This window comes from Macrotis lagotis, chromosome 7 (assembly GCF_037893015.1).
Source record: "Macrotis lagotis isolate mMagLag1 chromosome 7, bilby.v1.9.chrom.fasta, whole genome shotgun sequence".
Classification (NCBI taxonomy): Eukaryota; Metazoa; Chordata; class Mammalia; order Peramelemorphia; family Peramelidae; genus Macrotis; species Macrotis lagotis.
The window spans coordinates 33,143,357-33,164,949 of NC_133664.1; positions in this window are offsets into that span (position 1 = coordinate 33,143,357).

Below are 21,593 nucleotides of genomic sequence, written 5' to 3' on the forward strand. Positions count from 1 at the left end.
GTGACTTCTAAAAAGAAAAACAGAGAGGGATTTGACTGTGAGTTCTTTGTTTTCATCATAGGTGCTCAATCTGGTAGCTGGAACACTTAATTCAAATGGACTCAAAGAACTGGAAGTCCTTACCCCTTACCCCTTACCCCTTGCCTTACTTCAACTGAAAAAATTGAAAAAATTCTATTTAAATGTACATAAGGTAGATGTAATTTCATTTTTCATAAACCCCTGTAGTTGGTTCTGTCTTTATGATTCCTGATCTTCCTTTGTTCACATCATAATGACAGAAAATAGCTTTGAGAACCATTTAGGAGACTATGACCTTCACCCCCCTTAGTCCCTTCTTAGAAGTCCATTCTCTCAAACCAGAGGCATTATCAGTAATCATTTCATAACTATATCTCCAAAGGCAGAATTACTATAGATATAGGTCATTTTAAAAAATACTCTTCATCAGACATGAGTCTATCATGGTGACAAAAAAGGTAACTGACCCTGTGCTATTTAGGGAGATTCTAAATGCCATTTCACCATCAATTTATGACAACATTCCCTAAGAAGCATATTTCCCAGAAATCCCTTCTATGCACTACTTAGCAAAGACAGACCTAGGTTTAGGGACAAGAAGACCTACGTTCAAATCTCACCTCATATTCATTAGCTCTCTGACCCTGAACATATTACTCAAGGCCTCTATGAATTTAATACATAACAGAATTTATCTTATAGAGTAACTTGAGGCTCCAGCTGACCTGGTCTAAGTTTGGTACAGAGATTCACTTTATTCTACTGCCACCCAAGATGACTGACTTCTGAGTAATTACCTATTTACCTAATTACCCATAAGAAATCTTATTCATAACCAAGCTGGTATGAGCCCCTCTTTCTCTGCTATCTCAGCATTCTCTTGAAAGGTATGCCACCCTACAATTGGCATCATTAGATTAGAACAGACCTGAGCCCCATTACTTTGGTTTAGAAGGCAGGATAGTTTGCCTTCTTAAGCAATACTTAAACTCAGGTCTTTTCGACTCCAAGAACAACAATGTCATATTGCTTCTCATAAGAGGATTAAACAAATTATGTAGGAAACCCATTCCCAGGGTTGGTAGAACCCAAGATTACTACCAAAAAAGACCCTTTTCTTTCTGTCCATCTAGTCCTTTCTCTTACAGGTCAGGACTGACCATGGCATTCCCAAGCTACTTAGGGCTAGGCTCCCCACTCTTTCTGCACTTGAGGGAAAAGGAAGAATGTCCATGGTAGGCAAGGAACACAGCTTAAAGTTGGTCAAATACCAGCCTCCCAAGTTAATCAGAACACACTCTATGATCACAGAGCCTTACTAGTCAGGAATGAGAACAAGCCTTTTGAGCAACAGTCCAGTAGGGGATATGTTACAGCTTTGAAAGGTTGCTGATAGAATAAATAATGATGGAGCCAGGAGACAACATTTTCACTGTTAAGAAGTTAAAAACCTATCTCAAACAAGTGAAGAAAGGTAAATCCATTAAAATGTGACAAAAGTTTAGAAAAATAATGCTCATGATCAGAACAAAGATGATAAGATTTCCTGGGAGGGATAAAAGCAGGTTGCTATAGCTACTGCCTGGGGACCACAGAAGAATTTCAAGTTGGAGTTAATCAACATCCTTTTAAGAGGATACTTCCCCAGACTCCCATAAATCAAGAAATAGCTAAACAAATTGTGGCATATGAATGTAATGAAATATAAGAAATGAACATGAAGGCAAAGAAGATGGGAAACTCATAAAAATTGTTATAAAATTAGGAATGCAAAGCCAAGAAAACAATATGCACAAGAATACACATGAAAGAAACAATCATAAAAAATAATTTAAATGCATGTTTCAAAAGGACAATGAATAAGTTTGACCCCAACAAAGAGATATTACCACTGGGATAAATCAACAAGAATGACGGTGGATTCATGATCCAGGACAAGTACATTAAGGATATGGTTGAACAAGAGAAGAGTAGCTCAGGACCAAGTGGAAGGACACCTTAATGGAAACAATTTTCAGATTTATAATAGGAAACCAAAGTAGAGACTGGTCAGTGTATTTTCCCTCAACATTATCATAATATCCAATAGGAAAAAGGCATCAGATCAAAAGTTAAACAAAGAGGAGATACTAAACAGGGTGGTTTGCAACTAGGCTACTAATTACATGAAGGCATAGTAGCTGATCCTGAAGTCAGGAGGATTTGAGTTCAAATTTGATTTCTTAAATTACGAGCTATATGATCTTGGGCAAGTCACTTAACCCTGATTACCTCACATCCAGGGCCATCTAAAGGTGTCCTGATTCATATCTGGACCCAGATGACTCTAGAGTAGAAATTGAGGCTGGTGACTTAGCACAACTCCCCCTCACTCAAATTCAATTCATGTGTATGTGTCATGGGATCACCCACCTGATGGCATGGTCTTCTTTGAGAAGAAAAGACAAACATAATAACCAACTGTAGGGAAGAATTTAAAAAAAAAATTTGGTGAACTATGATACTCCCATTCCATAATATCTTAGAGTTTGGCTATTTTCTCTGATGCTTGACATGACTTCCACAAGTCTTCTAATTCACACCATCATCTCCCCTACCAAGCTGTTATATTACCTCAAACTAGGAGGAGAATAGTTTCTTGGTAGGGTTTCACCTAAAGATAGTGAGTCTTTACTGTCATTTTCTCACAAATTCTCACAAATTCTCTCATCCTTTGTTCTCAGTAAATAACAATATTGTCTAAGGAATGTACTTCTAGTCTAGAATAGAAGTCTCATAAAAAAGGTTTTTTCAAAGGATCTTTTAAATGGAGGGAAACAAAGTTTGTATAGGACTGTAGCATTCCATCAAATCACTTAGTACAATTGTAAGGCAAGAGTTGGGGGAGAGCCAGGATATCCATGGGTTTGGAAAATTCAGTAGGTGAAAAAAGGCAGACCCTGACTAAGAGACAGTCTTCCTCCTGATCATAGATAGACAGCTCCTCCTGAAAGCAAGATCCTTTGAATTCCTTTCCTTTGGAAAGTAGTCTTCCTTTTAAATTCCTTTTTCATTGGAATGTCAACTGTTAATGTAAATATTTTTATAACAAAATGCTTTGTACAGATCTATTAATGTACACAATAAACCCATTTTTAATAACACCAGTTAAATGAGGAGGCTCTTTGAGCCTCCATGTGAATCACTAGAATTTTTTGCATCTTAAATCTGTGACTTTGTGAACAGTCCATTCGCTAATGTAGATTTGGTAATTTTACTGATTTAGATTTTCCTGTTGTACTAAGAGTTTAAATGACTTATCCAAGACCCCAAAGGAAATAGGCATTAGATGCCAGTTTTGAACAGAGGTCCTCCTGACTCCAAGAGTGTTCCAGTGCTCTGACTCCTCTGATCCCAACCCTATGCCAGCTCTCAGTCATTCTAATAATATAGAAATGGGAATACTTTATCTTTTTAAAAATATGGAGATGAATTTTCCAGGATTCCTTTGAGACTTAAAAGTGAATTAAACCTCAGTTATTCTCCATGGGAGAGAGAGGAAAGAAGGATGTGTGTATGTATGTATATACACAGATATGAATCATGTAAAATAAATGGCTTAGTTTTTAAGAAATTCATTTATTAATGGAAATTAGGGGACATTTATTTATTAACCAAAACCATAAAAATAGGTGTCATATTTTTGTTCTGATACAAAAACATGACTTCAGATTCTATTACCCACTATTTTTATGAGTACTAAATATTTTTCCAGCTTCACATTTTAAATTCACTTTTACTAACCAACATTGTGCTCAATTAATTAACCAAAACTATAACTACTAAACAATCTCCAAGCCCATGATACAGTGCAAAGGGAACTGACTTTAGAGTCAAAGAATAAAGGTCCATATTTTGCCTCTGATTCTGAGATATATGAATTTGGACAAATCTCATAACCTTTGGGCAATTCAGTTCATTCACTGGTTAAATGAAAGAGTTGGACTAAATGGTCTCTGGTGTCCCAATTCAACATCAACACTTTTGTGATGTTATGACTTCAAATTGCTTTTCAGAGTCCAACAATAAAAAAAAAATTCATACTGATTAGATTCTATTCATCTTGATATTGTTTCTACTGGACAGATATCTTAAGAGAAGTTCCTCTCTAATGGCAAGTAAAACAAGAAATTCAAAAGGAAATATAATAAATAAATCTTGAGTGATATACCTCATAATGTTAGAGATTAATATTATACAATTTTTTGATAAATTTTATGTGTAATTTCCCAAAAAGTGTTGATCACTTTGTAAAATGAGTTTCATGCAGTAACTTCAATTTAATTCAACTGACAAAATAAATATCTTCTCATCATTTCCCATCTTTGAGTGTCCAAAAAATACACCTCTAACTAAATTCACATCTTGAAATTTTATTGAGATAATAAAAACCTACATCATTTTGAAGCTTGTGCTTAATAGTTTTCTTCCGTTAAACCACAGTTAATGTGAAACTACAGAAGAAACGTTTTTCAGAAATAGTCACTGACTTGATACTTTTGTTTTCTGTAATCACATTACTCTTTTGAAGCCAATATTCTAATGGTGATTTTTTTACATCTCTAATGTATCATTTACTAATAAAATAGCAGTGCCCTTCTCAAGTCCCCATATATATTCTAATAATTTTCATACTTAATGATTCTCAAAAGAATGTCATATTTCATAGAATATTTAGCACCTTCTTATAGAGGATAATATCCTGCCTAAAAGCTAAAAGTTCAACTTGATTTGGGGACAAGTTAAGATAATGCATAAATTCATTTATGCCTCCTTGAGACAGCAAAAATAAGGATCTTATGGTAAGGTTGTTTCAAATGGAAGAACACCACCTTACTAGTGTCCTATGTTCATCATCACTGTTGTAATTGAATCATGGGGGCAGCAAGGTGGTGCAGTTGATAGAGCACTGGCCTTGGAGTCAGGAGGACCTGGGTTCAAATCCAGCCTCAGACACTTAATTACCTAGCTGTATGACCTTGGGCAAGTCACTTCACCCTGATTTCCTTTCATTCAGGGCCATCTCCAGTCATCTTGATCCATATCTAAGCCCTGGATCCAGATGGCTCTGGAAGAAAAATTGAGGCTGGGAACCTAGCACAGCATCCCTCACTCAAATCCATTTCATGTGCTTGTCATGACATTCACCTTCCTAATGTCATGGGTTTCTTTGAAAATGAAGGATAAAACAAAATTGAATCACAATTTAATCACATTCATACAAATTTCTGGTAGTTTGTGTATGTCATTCTTATGTAAAACAAATAAATAGATTTGAATTTTGCACATTTAGTTTAGATTTAGACATAATCTTTCTCATGGAGCAAAAATTGTGATCTACATATGGCATTATTTATTCTCTCCAAATTATAGGAACCACAAACAGCATGTGATGGGATCCCTAGCCTTTCAATAATAAAAAATGAGAGATTTAACACTAAATGATCAGCCAAAGTCTTGTCCTCATCAACTATTTTAATACTGAATTAGAGTTCATAAGTATGTTATGGCAAATAAAATTTTATTGCTGAAAGTTAAAAATTAGCTTACTGTAAACATGACAAAAATTTTCATGTGATTGACACATTTATCAGAGAAGCTAAAAATTTAAGATGGACCAACATCTACAAATCACTGGAGATCAGATAAATTTGAAACAATAGTCATGTTAAAAAAAATGACAGCAATATGCTTTTGATTGAGTTTTATTGCATGACTTCATGAACACATGAATGTACCCTATTCTATACTGCCATACAACACATGAGTTATGATTTTACATAAAATGTACTTCCATCTCCCAACCCATCTTCCCCAAACCTTTATGACAATCTTATATCAAAATTCTGCTATCACTCAAAAATGGAGGGTCATAAGGAACCCTTTACATTTTTCAATTCAAAAGCAAAAATATATGAAACATTAAGAAATTTCCATTTAACAAAATGTGTGTAGAACAATGCAATCAAACTACATTTTTCACAAAATTCTCAGACAGTGATCTATAACGAAGACAAAATGGCTAAGCAATGAAGACAATAGCAGTGATGAGGACTTATCACTGCTCATAGTAGCACCTGTACCAAGTGATCTTTGTCAGATTTTATTCTCAAATTTTTCATTTTAAAAGAATATGATAGGTATAGTCAGATGACTATCAGTCATACTGAAAGCAAAAAAAAAATGTAGCTCATAATTATATAACACCACAGAATATCTGAGTTGAAAAGGACTTTGGTGACCATCTAATACATCCCATATCCAAATAAGAATTTTCTCCACAGCAAGCCATAGAGCGTCTTGCATTTGCTGCCAAGTGGTCTGAAGCTCTAATCCATTTCAAATTTGTTTGGAAATTTTCCTTTATATCAAACCTAAAATGATCTCTTTACAAATCCTAGTTCTGCCTTCCGGGAAGAATATATCTATGACTTAAAGAAGCTCTGAAGAGCTCCCTATAGCTTCTGTTCTTCAGGATAAATGTTCCAAATTCCTTGTAGACTCACTTTCATATAAGACCTCCTATGAGGCAATTCCATTAACCTAACACTTGTATTGGTAAGCTGTGCCCTCAGAGAACAATTATTGCTCCCAGAATCTTAGGGGTAACCAAGAAGGGAGATGGGTTTCAAATATTTTTGCTCTTAAGCCCCCACCCAGGTGCTTCCACAAATAATAGGCACGAGTCAATTAGCTTCTGAGCAAAAATTATTTACTAAGAAGAAATAGTTTAAAATTCTATAAAATATTCCCCTCCAAAAATGGGGGGGGGGAGGTTACTCACAAGGTCACTAAGGAGAGTAAGTAGAAATTTATTATACAAATTTTGTAATGTCCACTTGTAAAGAAAGACTATGGCTAAAGGGGAGAGGAGTTCAACATTCTTAGTTACTAGAAAGCTTTATCGCCTTTTGTGGGAGTTAGCTTTCACAAGTCAGTGCCCTTATAAAACCCATAGCCAGGTCTCCTCTCCACAACCAGGCTCACATTCCCTGGAGCTGCCTTTCTTCATGTGACTCTTGCTACTAGCAAGATGTTTCTTTGGTCCTTTCTCTTAGATCACAGCTGAATTGACCTACCTGCTGCTGCTCAGGCCTCTCTGATAACATGGCCATTGAGGGAGTATGTGGTTAAGGGAAGGAGAAAAGAAAGTTAGATCTTTTTCACCACCTCCCACCAAAAACAATTTCCTCTCATTGATGATTCTAACTCTTAAGAGGAATCCTTCACAATAGAAGACTTCCATCCCTAGACTGTCACACTACTCAACTAAAAACTTTCCCAACTGGCTTGATGCCCAAGAAATGTGATTTGTCCTTAATCATTTACAAGTTCTTTTATTTATGGCATCAATCACTTTTTCATCCAATGGTCCAAACCCTAAAACCTTCCCCAAATGATTAAAATGTATTTAGACTTTTGATTGATTCATTTGAAGTGTTTGGAACTTCTTGGGGTGGAGGTGGAAGCCTACCTTTACCACCTATGCCATGGATTTTACATCTCTCACTACATTGTCTTCCATCGAATGACCTCTAGCTTATCAGTATCCTTCCTACAATGGGCACTCAGAACTGAACACAATATTTACACTATGTTCTGATACAGGAAGGTCAGCCAGACATTTATGAAAGAATCCAGGCTTCTTTCAAGCCTGTCACAGATTATATTAAACTTTCTTAGTTTCTACATCTTACTGTTGCCTCTTATTGAAGACAAGGGATAAACATTTAAATAATATAGCCCTATGCCATTTCATCTGACCCTCCTAACAACCCGGTGAGGTAAATGCTATTATTATATCCCCATTTTACATTTGAGGAAACGAGACAAACGGAGGTTAAATGACTTAACCAGAATCAAATAGCTAATAATGATCTGAGGTCAAATACAAATTCAGATCTACCTTAGACTAGATTTAACACACCATGTACCATCAACTGCTTTTATTGATTCATTTATATCTTTTTCATAAACTTTGCTTGGTTCCTCCCATCTGAGACTTAAAGAGTTGATTTTTTGAACAGCAGTATAAGATTTAATACTGGTCCCTATCAAATTTCAGCTGAATTCAACACAGTGTTCTAACTTATAAAGATCTCTTTAGATCCTGAGTCCATCATCAACTAAGTTAAAGATCCATCACTATGGCTCTACAAAACTGATAAGTATCAAATAAACATAAGCAAATTTGATAATAATTTACCAAGTACTTGCCTCACTATGCTCCTCTGAGGCAAAAAAAGGTATAATTATCTCCATTTTTTTCTAAAGAAGGGAAACTAGAGCCCAAGAGACTCAAGAAATTTGTTTTAGGTGCCACAAGTAGTAAATGACAAAGCCAGGACTCAAACTCACTCACTTTTTCTTGAGAACCAATGGTTGTCCATTTCAATGTCAGTCTATTGGATCAGAGGTGTAGCACTAATGCTGATGTAAATATAGGTGGAGCAAGATGCATTAGGTACCAAGCCCAGATGCTGACCTCAATCTCGTGTTCCCACAAAAGTCCCTAATGTGAGTTTGCTTTTTTGGCCACTGGTCTTCTCCTCCTACAGATAAAGGGATGAACACACAAGTATCAAATGTCCAAATCTTCAGTTTTAAAATTCAGTCCCCTTCAAATACATTTTGCTATATTTGAATATATTTGATTCTTTTTCAATGAAAATTCCTCTTTATCTATATATTTCATGGTATGTTTTTTAAACTTGAATTACACAGTTTAGCTATACAGAACCAAATTAATTGTGTAATTACTGGATTTTCTCATCCTTTTTGTGCTTTGTAAATAGCAATTAAGCGGCAAGTGTAGTTTTGCTGAATTGCCAATAACATCTCTTCTGTTTCTAGTTCTGTCTTTCTCTTTCTATATCTCCCTCTTTTTCTGCCTCTGTGTCTCTATCTCATTTTGTCTTTATCCTCCTCCTTCCTTTTTTGGTCAAAATATCAATATAAAGAACCCTTTTAAGGATATTGATTATAAATAATTTACACAGGGTCACATGATCAGCACTTATCAGAGGCAGGATTTGAAGTGGTATGCTCCTGACTCAGTTCCCCATCCACTATCCCACACTGTTTTTCTAATACCCTACTGTAGTATGACAAAGTTATGACATTTTTATTTCAGGCATCCTCCGTATTTTCTATTTTCAAGTCTGTAGGATTTAAGCTATGTCATGAACTTCCCCCTTATTATTTCTTTGAAAATACCAAACTGACTTGGGGTTTTATTTTTCTTTAGTCTTGAATATTGCTAGTCAGAATTAATTCTAAAAGTAGCTCAAAGTAAGATTAGAAAATTACTAACCATGAAAATAGTATGAAAATGAAAACAGCAGTTGTAATAATGAATAACACATTATTCAAAGATAATAGCATGTGATTTTTAAAATTATATTGTCAGGTAAAAATCCAAAGTATGAAGACAAAATCTTAAAAGGTGTTAATTTCAAAGAGAACATTGCTTAATTCTTCAATCCCATCATTTAACATAAATCAATAAAAAAAGAGAAATGCTAGTCGTTTGTAACTCAAGTTACTTGAAAGTTACAGGTGTAACAGAAACATATAATGTTTATATTGATGAAAATTATGCCATAAATAAAAATAAAAAATAAAATATTAAATATTAAATATTAAATTAAATTAAATTAAATTAAAAATAAAAATAAAAATAAACTGATTCTTCTAGCCCAGGAACAATGCGGTGAATTTGGAACTTGGGAGTCAGAAGACGAATTCAAATCCCGCCTCAAACATTTACTAGCCATTCAATTCTAGACAAGTTTTTACAAATTTTCATTTGTCAAATGGAAATAATTCCTCACAGGTTTTTTTCAAAAATCAAGTGAGATAATATTTGTAGGGTGCTTTGCAAACCTTAGAACTATGTAAATGTAAATGCCATCACTGAAATTGAACATCGTTTTCAAAACCACTTTGGACAGTAGTATTCCTAAAAACTAAGATGTATTTCATTGACCATTAAAGCAGAAGAATACCAAATATCATTTAACGTTTTCTTGAGAACCAATGCTCATTCATTTGAATTATTATTATAATTATCTATCTTATAGATGAAGTTCTAGTTACTAGTATAAATATTCTGGTGTGGGATGGAAGAGGTATCATGCTCAGATGTTGACCTCAAATCTCTGTTCCCCAGAAGGAACACAGTTGCCACAATTAGTCATCATTGTCCAATGGCAAAACAGAGTCAAGACAGGTTGGTGATGTTTCAAGATGCAGTGGATGACTTTGGCTTCTTTGATATCTAATGGCATTGGCCTTCTATAAATAAAAGAAAGCATTCACAGATATCAGATGTCCAAGACAGTATAAGTGCCTTTCTGGACAAAATGTACCACAGAAACAAAGATCCAATTAGTTCTCTTCCAGGAATTTGTCTCACCATCCTGAAGAGTCAGCAAGCATTTTTAAAGTACCTGCTTCATGCAGGGAGTGTAGGGGGTGTTCAAAGAAGACTAGTACCATTGGTGTGAGGGTTACCAAATCCTTTTCAGGGCTGCTTTCCACCTTTGATGTCCACCTAACTCTCACCTGTAAAGTTGTACCATGAACAACAATCACACAGGCTAAACCAGATTAAGGGTAACTGAGGGGTCTCAAAGTCATCATTGTGGGGTGTGAAATCTTCTACTTATAAAATGAGTGGACAAGAATAATTCATTCATGTAGGCAATTGAAGTAGGTGCTATAAAATGCTCAGAGGTTGGTTAGGTATCAGAAATACCATGGTCATCCACTGTCTCTAGAACCATCACCAGCTAGCTATCTCACTGAACAATGATGGCTTTGGGGTAGAGAGTGAGGTTAAAGAATTTGTGCAATCTATCTCACTTAAATCCAATTTATGCATGCATCAAAAGACATCATCCATACCACTTTATCATTCCTATCTAAAACTCCTATGGTGACAGGCAAAGGACAAAACAACAGGTATGGCTACATGGAAACTGTCGTCACACAGGTGGAGTGGGGAAAATGGAATCCAGCAACCCCTGAGTGAAGGGTGTGAGGAAGGCGCTAGAAAAGAAGCCCTAAAAATTGTCTGCTTACCCAACCTGCCTGATTACCATGGCAGGCAGGGATCCCACAGTGCAGTCTAGACACAAAAAAAAAACTCTATAAAAACTTCTTCAAAGAAGATTCCACCCATCATTAGTGCATGGAACATATGTCTGATCACAGACAACATAAGAGCCAATAGACCTGAAAGACCAACAGCTCTAGTTGCAAGAGAATGCAGCAGGTATGGTATACAAATAGCAGCCCTGAGAGAAACACACTGTCAAATGAAGGTCAGTTTACTGAAGTTGGAGCTGGATACACATTTTTCTGGAGTAATCACAGTGAAGAGGAATGCCATGAAGCTGGGGTGGGTTTTGCAATTCAAACTAATCTAGTCAACATTCTTGAATGCTGACTAGAGTGAACAGGCTCATGAGAATGAGATTTCCACTTGCAGGAAACAATGCTGATGTTCCCACCCTGACAAACTCTGAGTCAAAGATAAATTATATAAGACCTGGAGACCCTTATCACCAATGTACCAAAAGAGGCTAAGCTCATAATTCTGGGTGACTTTATTGCTAGAGTAGGCAATGATTCTCAGACATGGCAGGGTGTCCTTGGGAAGAATGGAGTTGGAAACACCTGCTACTGAAGAGTTGTGCATCTAATGAGCTCATCACAAATGATGTCTTCTTTTTAACTAAATGCAATATAATTTCCTGCATGCACCTCAGAACAAACACTGGCATCTAATAGACCATGTGATTGTAAGGAGAAGATGTGAGAGTGACAAAGGCAAAGTGTGGTGCAGAGTGCTGACCTGATCATAGACTCATCCTAAGCTAAACATTCGCATTCAACCAAAGTGGCAACCCGAAGGCAAAATGAATACTAGAAAAATTAATGTCAAGAGATTAGAGTATCTCTCTGATCGGGAACAATTTGTTGCCAACTTAGAGGGAAAATTGAACCAACGCACAGTTGGCAACAGTGGAGCAGAAAATGAGTGGGCATTTCCGAAAAGGCACTGTATGCAATGTGCCTCTTAGCTACCCAATATGGAGATCTACTAAAAAGAAAATTCTTTCTACCAATTTAGCAATGTACTGATTAGAATTGCCTCTGGAATTAAGAAATTGAATGATTTCCTAGGGTCACATAATCTGTATATGTCAGAGGAAGGATTTGAACTCAGATTACCCTGACTCCATGGCTGGTGAGATCCCTTCCTATCCTTATTGCCCTCTAGGAATTTGGGAGGTGAGAGTAGCAAAACCTTCTTGTTTGCTCTGCCTATGCTTTATAGCTAGAATGATGCTAGAGGCATTTTTGTTCATTAATAGCTTCTTGTCTATGCTCCAAAGTGTGTTGTGGTGTTTTGTTTTGGTTTTACTTCCCTAAGTCTCTAGCCCCATTCTCCCAGCTGAACTCTACTCTCCCCTTGGTCAATGTTTCCACCAGGACACCAAGTCAAATTCAACATGTTCAAAACAGATCTTAGGTTTCCGTTTTAAACAATTTTCATTTTTCATCTTTTTAAACTTAATACAGAGTAGCAAACATTTCAACATACAAAGAGAACTGTATATGAAACTCACTTTTGTTGTATATCATTTTAAAATGTATATTAAGCATAACACAACAGTAACACAATGACCCTATTTTTTTTAGTGTTCTCTCATTATTGTCTCCAAACCCATCCCTCTTTCTGATGAGGAACCTTCCATTCTTTTGGTTACCCAGATTCCCAATGATGGAATCATCCTTGCTTTTTTCTTTTCCTTTCATGTTCTTGTCCAATTAATTGCCATTACTTCCAGGTCCTACAAACACTCTTGCCTCTCTCTCATTCACTCCCTTCTCTAAGTGCTAAGTGGCACAGTGCCACTGTATGCACAGTGCACATAGTGTGGGCAATTAATGGAGAGCACTAGAGTTGAAATTAGGAAGACCTGAATTCAAATCCCATCTTTGATACTTTCAAGATATATGATCATAGGCAAGTCATACCACAAGCCCAAGTCTCAGTTTCCTCCTCTGAAAAATGGCAATAATTAAGCACCAAAATCATGGAAGACCAACTTAGGTAACAGATATGAGGTGCTTTGCAAACTTTAAAGCACAGTATGATGTCAATGATTATATAATTCTTCTACAAGGAGACTTCTGTATACATTTCAGTCATTATTATTCAATTTATTCTTCTCATCTTTCACTGAATGGAATACAGATAGAAACAGTGCTGGGAAAAGTCCACTACAAGTTACTACAAGTAACCCACTGTGTTAAGTGTTCAAGTGACTATGGCACATTTGTATTAAATGACAGCTTTTAGAAATAGAATAGAGAGGTAATACCGGTAGTAGTAGCAAAAGAAGCAGCAATAACTTTGTGGTAGTAGTAGTAGTAGTAGTAGTAGCAGCAGCAACAGTGGCAACAACCACCATAGTGTTGATAGTGGTGATAACGGTAATAGTGGTGGTAGTAGTAGCAGCAGCACCAGCAATAGGAATAACATCCATTTTTTTTTCTTGTGAAGAAACTGACAAATCATAGTAATCAGCACTCATAGATGCAAAGAACATTAGATTTAGAGTCAGGGGGTGGCTAGGTGGTGCAGTGGATAGAGCACCGGCTCTAGAGTCAGGAGGACCTAAGTTCAAATCAGACCTCAGACACTTAATAATTACCTAGCTGTGTGGCCTTGGGCAAGCCACTTAACCCCATTGTCTTGCAAAAAAAAAAAAACTCCTTCCTTCCTTCCTTCATTCTCTCCAGTCTTCTTCCTAGTTCTCAGGCTCCTAAGTGGCTGAAGTTGTCCAATGTTTCACTCCCATTAAAATGGCAATCTTTCATTCTTTATCTTTGGGTTAATAAAATGATCTGCATTATAAAACTGTTCCATTGTTATAACTTGTTTTTTCTGATTCAGTTGTAAGGAAGACAAGGTCAAAGCATACAATCCTTTCTTGAAACTTACACTGGAGAACATTTTCAAAAAAAAAAATGAATTCAAACTTTAGTGCAGTCCCAGAAGTCATCTAGTCTCCAACCTCCTACTTGGTACACCAATTCCCCATTCCACAAATATCTGAAGAATCAGTTTTGCAAAAACATATGTGAAGGCCAGTATCACCCTGAATACTACAATAAAATCCAAATGGACTCTTGACTTTATATAAAAGGGCGCATCCTTTAAAAGAAGGAAAATGTATGAAATCAACTTGCTGGCAGCCAAGTGGCATAGTAAAGGATTGGAGTCAAGAAGACTTGAATTTATTTCTGCCTCCAAAACTTCATAGCTGTATGACTCTGGATAAGTCACTTAACTGCTCTCACTCTCAGTTGCCTCATCTGTAAACAGGCATAAACTTGTTATAGAATGTTTTGCAAACCTTAAAGCACTACAAAAATGCTAACTCATTATTGTTCCTATTTCCCATTTATGACTAGCATTACCTTTTTCAGGGAGGTAAGAAAGGCTTATATTTTAATTCAAAGGCTGTACAGATGATTACAAATTATTACAGAAATTTACAGATCACTACATAAAATTTACAAGTTGGGTTCTTTGGAGAAGCAGCACGATAGTGAGTTTCTTTTTAATTTATTTATTTATTTTCATCCATGTGTGTATGCATATTTCCAAGTTACAAAATTTCCCTCCACCTTCCCTTCCCACCCCCCTCCCCTCAGTAGGGAATAGTCAGGCTAGCATTTTACATACATATTTGGTTAAACATGTTTACAAATTAGCAATTTTTGATGAGAAATTAGGATTAAGGGAACAAGATATGAGATTTTTTTAAGTGTTCATCAGATTCAAAAGGGTCATTTTTTTCTGTGTGTTTTGTTTTGTTTTTCTTCCTCTGGTTGGGGATAATATAGTCCATAATCAGTCAAATACAGCTGTCCCAGCTCTGAACTGCTGAGATGAGTTACTTCCACCAAGGTGCTCATCTCACATTGTTGCTGATGTGTACATTGTTCTCTTGGTTCTACTCCCTTCACTCAGCATTAGATCCCATAAGTCATTCCATGTTTCTCTAGAGTTCGACATTTATGGTTTCTTATAGAACAATAATCTTCCACAGTATTCATGTACCATAACTTGTTTCGCCATTCCTCAATGGATGGACAGCATCTCAATTTGCAACTCTTTGCCACTACAAAAAGAGCTGCTATGAATAAAGATAGTGAGTTTCAATAGAAATAAGAAAAGGATGGGAGAGTTTGGGGAATCACGCTCCCCCAAAGGGGGCAAACTTCACAGCAGGACAAGCAGCATAAGAGGTAGACAAGGTAAGTAGGAGAGAAGAACAAAGGCGTAGGGGAGTTTGGGGGTTGACCCTCCCCAAAAGCAGACTCACTCCAGAAGAAGCTGAATGGTCCAACTGAGGAATGAGTTGAGCTTTTAAGGAGGACATAGGAGTAGGGGAAGTTATGCTGGGGGTGGGGGGGGTAGTAGTTCAAGGAGCAAAGATGGGGCAATGAGAGATCCGCAGATGAGGGAGTGAAAGCTCCAAGACTTGATCCCTTCTAGTTAAGGCACGGATCCATTGCTCTATAGACAGGGACTTGTCTTTTGCCTAGGAGGGGCAGGGTACATTATTAAAAGTTCATTGAACTCTCTCATAGTTTAGACAATAGAATGGGGGTGATCAGTACAGAGTGTGCAGATTAATGACTATAAGATATTTCTCTATCCAACACTTTCCCCTACTTCATTCTTCACTCAAACAATTTAGGACTAAATTCATATGGGAGCTGGGAAAGAGGTCTCTTTTCTTTTTCCTTTTTTTTAGGTTTTTGCAAGGCAAATGGGGTTAAGTGACTTGCCCAAGGTCACACAGCTAGGTCATTATTAAGTGTCTGAGATCTGATTTGAACTCAGAAACTCCTGACTCCAGGGTGCTCTATACACTGAGCCGCCTAGCCGCCCCAAGAGGTCTCTTTTCTTCTGAAGCTATTTCTACATTGAAAAGGGAACATAGAACCAGAGGGAGAAAGACAAAACAAAATACACAGAACAAAAAAAACCCTACCAAATCTGATGAATACTTTATAAAAATTATCTCTTACGTATCTCTTTCCTTTAACCCTAAGTCCTCATGCCAAAAAACTACTAATTTGTAAATATGTTAAACAAAATATGTATGTAAAATTGCTAACCTGACCATTCCCAACTGAGGGGAGGGGGGTGGAAGGGGGGGTTGGAGGGAAACTTTGTAACTTGGAAATATACATGTACAAATAGATGAAAATAAATTTAAAAAGAAAAAAGGAAAAAGGGGGGGACATAGAGCTGTCCCCGTCTAGCAGGTCTGTATAAGGGGTAGTTGGGGTGAATCCATGAATCATCTAAGGCAGGATCCAAGGGGCAGTGGTTTCCAGGTTCTGATTCAGGATGATAATTCTACTTGGGCACTAGATTGAGATGCAAACTGATGGAAATAAACCTCACAAGAAAGATTAAACTCTGGCTCCCAGGTTCAGATGGAGGCCTCTAAGGAGAAAAACCAAGAGTCCCAAGAAGAGGGACCTGTGTAAAAATAGCAATGATAGCCATCAGGGAAACAATAAAAATCCCAACAAAGAATGACCCAGTTGGTAATTGAATTAGTATATCTAACATCTTGCGGCAGTTCCCCAATCCTGGTTTTTTCAGTATGTAGGAGAACACTATAAGAGCATAATGCTCTTTGCATCTTTGTCTCCTATTAGCATGATAATTGTTAATCAAACAAGGAAGAGAGGAGATGTAAAATGATTAAATAGATCATTTTAATTACAGAATGTCATCTGGGACAAAATCAATGAAGATGTGATAAGAAAAACTATCAACTAGGAAAAAATATTTGCATAAGTTTTGGTTTTTTTCTTAAATAAGAGCCTGACAACCAAGATACATAGGAAATTAAAGGGCAGCTAGGGGATATAGTGGACAGAGTACTGGCCTTGGAGTCAGGAAGACAGGAGTTTGAATTCAGCCTCAGACACTTAACTGTGTGACCTTGGGCAAGTCACTTCGCCCTGATAGCTCCACATCCAGGGCGATCTCCAGTCATCTTGATTCTTATTTGGCCACTGGACCCAGATGAGGAGGAGAATATAGGCTGGTGACTTAGCACAGCACCCCCTCACTCAAATCCAATTCACATGCCTGCCGTGTCATCACCTCCCTGGTATCGTCATAGTCCTCTTCCAGAAAAAAGGGCAAAGGTCATCATTATCATCTTCATATGTAAGAAGGACAATAACCCAGTGGATAAATGGCCAAAGGACATGACGGAACACTCTCAAGATAATTGCTAACTACTAAGAGCAGTATGAAAAACTGTTCCAGAGAAATAAGAGAAATGAAGCAGGTTCAGCCTCACAGTCAACAAATTTTCAAAGATAACATGGAAGTAGTCATCCATGTAGGAGGGATTACAAAAAGCATAAATACATTGTTGGTGGAGCTGTGAATTAGTTCAATTATTCAAGAACTCAATTAAAGGTTTTTTTAAATGACTGAGACATCCATATCATTTATTTCAGAGATTCCTCTGTTTATTATTTTCCATAAGAAAATTAAAAATAGAAAGAAAGCTCCCATTTACACTAAAATAGCCATAAGGGTATTTTTGCGATTGCAGAAAACTAGAAATGAAGTAGATATACATCAAATGGAAAAAATGACTAGAACTACAATCAATGGCAAATGTGCTAAACAAATATAATGGAACATTATAGCAACATATAAAAAAGAATATAAAGAATCCAAAGAATTGTAGGAAAACTTACATGAACTGAGACTGAAAGAAGTGAGCAACCAGCAGAACAATGTTTAAGAATAATGTATCAATATAAACAAAAAATAATAGCTTACTTTTATAAAGTGTTTCCTGTGGACCACACACTATGAGAAGTGCTTTATTACTACTCATTTGATCCTCACAACAAGCCTGGAAGACAGGTGCTATTATTATTCCCATTTTGCCAATGAAAAAATTGAGGCAAATGGTCGAGTTTGCCCAGATTTGAACTACCTAGATGCTCCCAAAAGAACCTAAAACGAAGTACTGTACAATTATAGTGACCAAGCATAATGCTGAAAAAGAGTTGGGGAAAAAAAACTCTCTCTTATTTGCAGTATTGGCAGAATTATTGGTGAGAATATTTCCTATACTATCAAAGCATTGGTATGTGGGTGAGTTTTGCTGAATGACTTTTTTCCTATTTAAGTCTTTGTTATAATACTGAAGAGGGGAGGAGGAGAATATATTCTGAAATGAATGTGATGCCAAATAAGTCTTAATAAAGATAAAGTATACAATGATTATGTACAGGGTCTTCTGATAATAATGAAAAACGAACTGCATTATTTGTGACTCGATATTCACCAAACAATATCAAAATGAAGCTTAATTGATTGCTAGATAGGTTATGGGATGACCACCACATCTGGAGAGAGACCTTTCCCATTTCCTTGCTAGGAGAATGTGGCAAACCAAGGAGGAAAATGACAAAAGTGCAAATTCAAGAAAGGACAAGATATAAAACTGTCCAAGGAAGTCAGCCCAAGAATCTGGTCTTCCATTTAGCATCATCTACAACCGATCTGTCAAGATGTGAATTCAATTCAACAAACATTAATTAAGTATGCATTATATTCAATACATTATGTTGGAGGAAATTATCTGCTGGGTAGTTAAACTGTGGTGAGTAGATTAAAGTACCCAAGAAGTAGGCAAATGAGAATAGAGAACAGCTGTACTTTTTTTTTTTCTTATAGCTTCTTTCATCTTTCTCTTTTCCACATGACTGAATAAGCTTTTTTTAGACTATTATAATGTAACTGATGCTGAAAGCAGTAGAATGGGTAGGATTCCAGAAACAGAAATAATCTCATATGCTAAAATTGTGTATTCATCATCCAAATGACAATAGCCCATCTTATAGGTCTCTGGGGATTGATTGATTATCTGGTAATGCCAACATAGATGAGTCTCCTGTTGGATAAACTTTGAATTAAAAAAAATTGAATTGATATAAATTTAATGATTATTTACTTAAATTTATATAATAATCATAATAATAAATTTAACTAGTATTTCACCAGGTCCTAGATAAGATGCCTTGTGCTAAATTTATAAATAAAAATCAATCTCATTACAAAAGGAATGCACAATGGATTGTTTAAACAGCATCCCCTCCTATTAAATTCAAGCAGTTAATGGTACTAAAATGGTACTAGATTTGGAGTCAGGGGATATGGGTTTTAATCTTGATTGGGTCATTTAGGATCTGTACACAGATCCTTACCTTAGTACATCACTTCATCTCTCCAGGTCTTAGATTCTTAATCTTTAAGATAAAGAATTAGGACTAGATAGTCTCTAAGGTCCCTTTGCACTGAAAATTTGTGAACTTTTCACTTCCATAGAATAAGCAAAATTGAGGGCAGAATTTCTTCTATTTTTTTTTTACTTTGTATTCCCAGCACCTAGGCTTGCATATGCTAGGTGTATAATAAGTGTTTATTAAATTGAACTGATTCGAATTGAATTTTTGCATTCAATTAAAGTACATATCGAGTACCCAATAGTTACATGGTATTCTATGAAGTGGTAGGAGTGGATGTATATAAATATCAGTGACAACAAAAACATCTAAGGTGAGGACCACAATGACAATGATGGCAGGGATTAAGATAGTTTCATAATTTAAAGATTTTTTGCATATATTTTATAATTTAAACTTCATAAAAGCTTTACAAGATAAATACTTTGATGATTATTCTACAAATTAGGAAGCTGAAACTCAGAAAATTTTAGTGACAGCCAAGAGTCACAAAATTAGTATGTATGAGGGAGAAAAATTTACCATCTTTTTCCATTATAAGATGCTCCCATGTATGACACACCTTAATTTGAGGGCCCAAAATTTGAGGAAAAAAATGTATTATATAAAATTATTGAAATCAAGTTTTATTCATCATGAAATTCATGGATCTGCTGCTCATAACTTTCAGGCATCTTTTGATCAAGTCTGGTGCCTAGACACATAATTAGTCCATTCCATTTCATGAACCTGAAGCATCAGTTGCATCCTCCTTGGAAATCAGTTATTTCATTTTCATCAGCAATTCTGGTCTCCTGCTGAACCATCTTGGTGGACACAGGAATTCCAAGGTTCCTTTGCTCTTCAATCCATTTCTTCAATTCTCTCTCAAATTCAGGCCATTCAGCTGCCTTGCCTCTCTCTCATGGCCTTCTTCTGCCGGGGCGTTTTCAGTCGGGTTTCTTCTCAGAACCTGTCTGGGATTGTTTTCTCAGTTGGCGGAGGACCAAACTTAATGTTCAGCAGCACGATTTCCATTCATTTTTGCAAACTGGATCACTTTGAACTTGAATTCAGCACTGGACGAAAATCTTTTCTGAGTCATTTCTGGGCAGAACATGGTAAAATGTCACCTAATATGGTAACAAATGCAAAACAACAAGTGCAAAAAAGTAGGAAATGCAAATAAAAAATCTACCACCATGTAGAAGACACTCCCAGTTTTTAGACCCTAAATTTTTTGGAAAATGGTGTGTCTTCTACATGGGGAAATATGGTAATTCAAATGTTTTTTTGCCTTCAAGCTACATAGATATCTATGATACATACACATAAATTATTATAATATAACGAAAGAACAAGAATAGATAGCATATATGAAATAATTATAACAAACATCTAATAGAATATTTATAAACCATTATATTAAATTGTATATAAGTATGTGATGTATAACATGCAATTTTATTATCACATATTTCTATATAATACATGATATTGCATACAAGACATTCTTATATATGTATATAAAATAAATATATTTATAAAATATCTATTAATTCTGCTATATATTTAATATTATATTTTCTATATTATTATATAGTCTATGATATATATTTATTCTAATAAAGAACTTTCTATGTGTTATCTAACTTGCTCTTCACAACTAGTGAAGGAGGCACTACTATGATCCTAATTTTACAGCTAAGGACTCTGAGGCAGAGAGAGATTAAGAGGTTCACCCAGTGACACATAGCTAATAAGTGTTAGAGTCAAGAATTATACTCGGGTAGCTTGATTCCAAGGCCAAAACCCTATCCACTACACTCAAGATATAGATGCTGCAGACACAGAGACATAATAGCCAAGGGATTAAAGACACATGAACAAGGATCAGCTGGGACCAGATCTTGGGGGTCCACGAAGGTTAGGCTAGTGAAGAACTGGGGTCACAGAGTCCACAGCAGAAGATGCTCACTCACATTCTTGGCTTGTAAAGGGGATGGTATCTCAATTGTATTTGTAATGACACCAATGACTATCTTTTTAAAAGGAACTGTTGGAACTAATAGGGAAATACATTTAACACAATTGCACAGGTTCAACCTATATCAGATCACCTACTGGGAAAGGGGAAGGGAGAAGGGAGGGAAAAAAATTGTGCA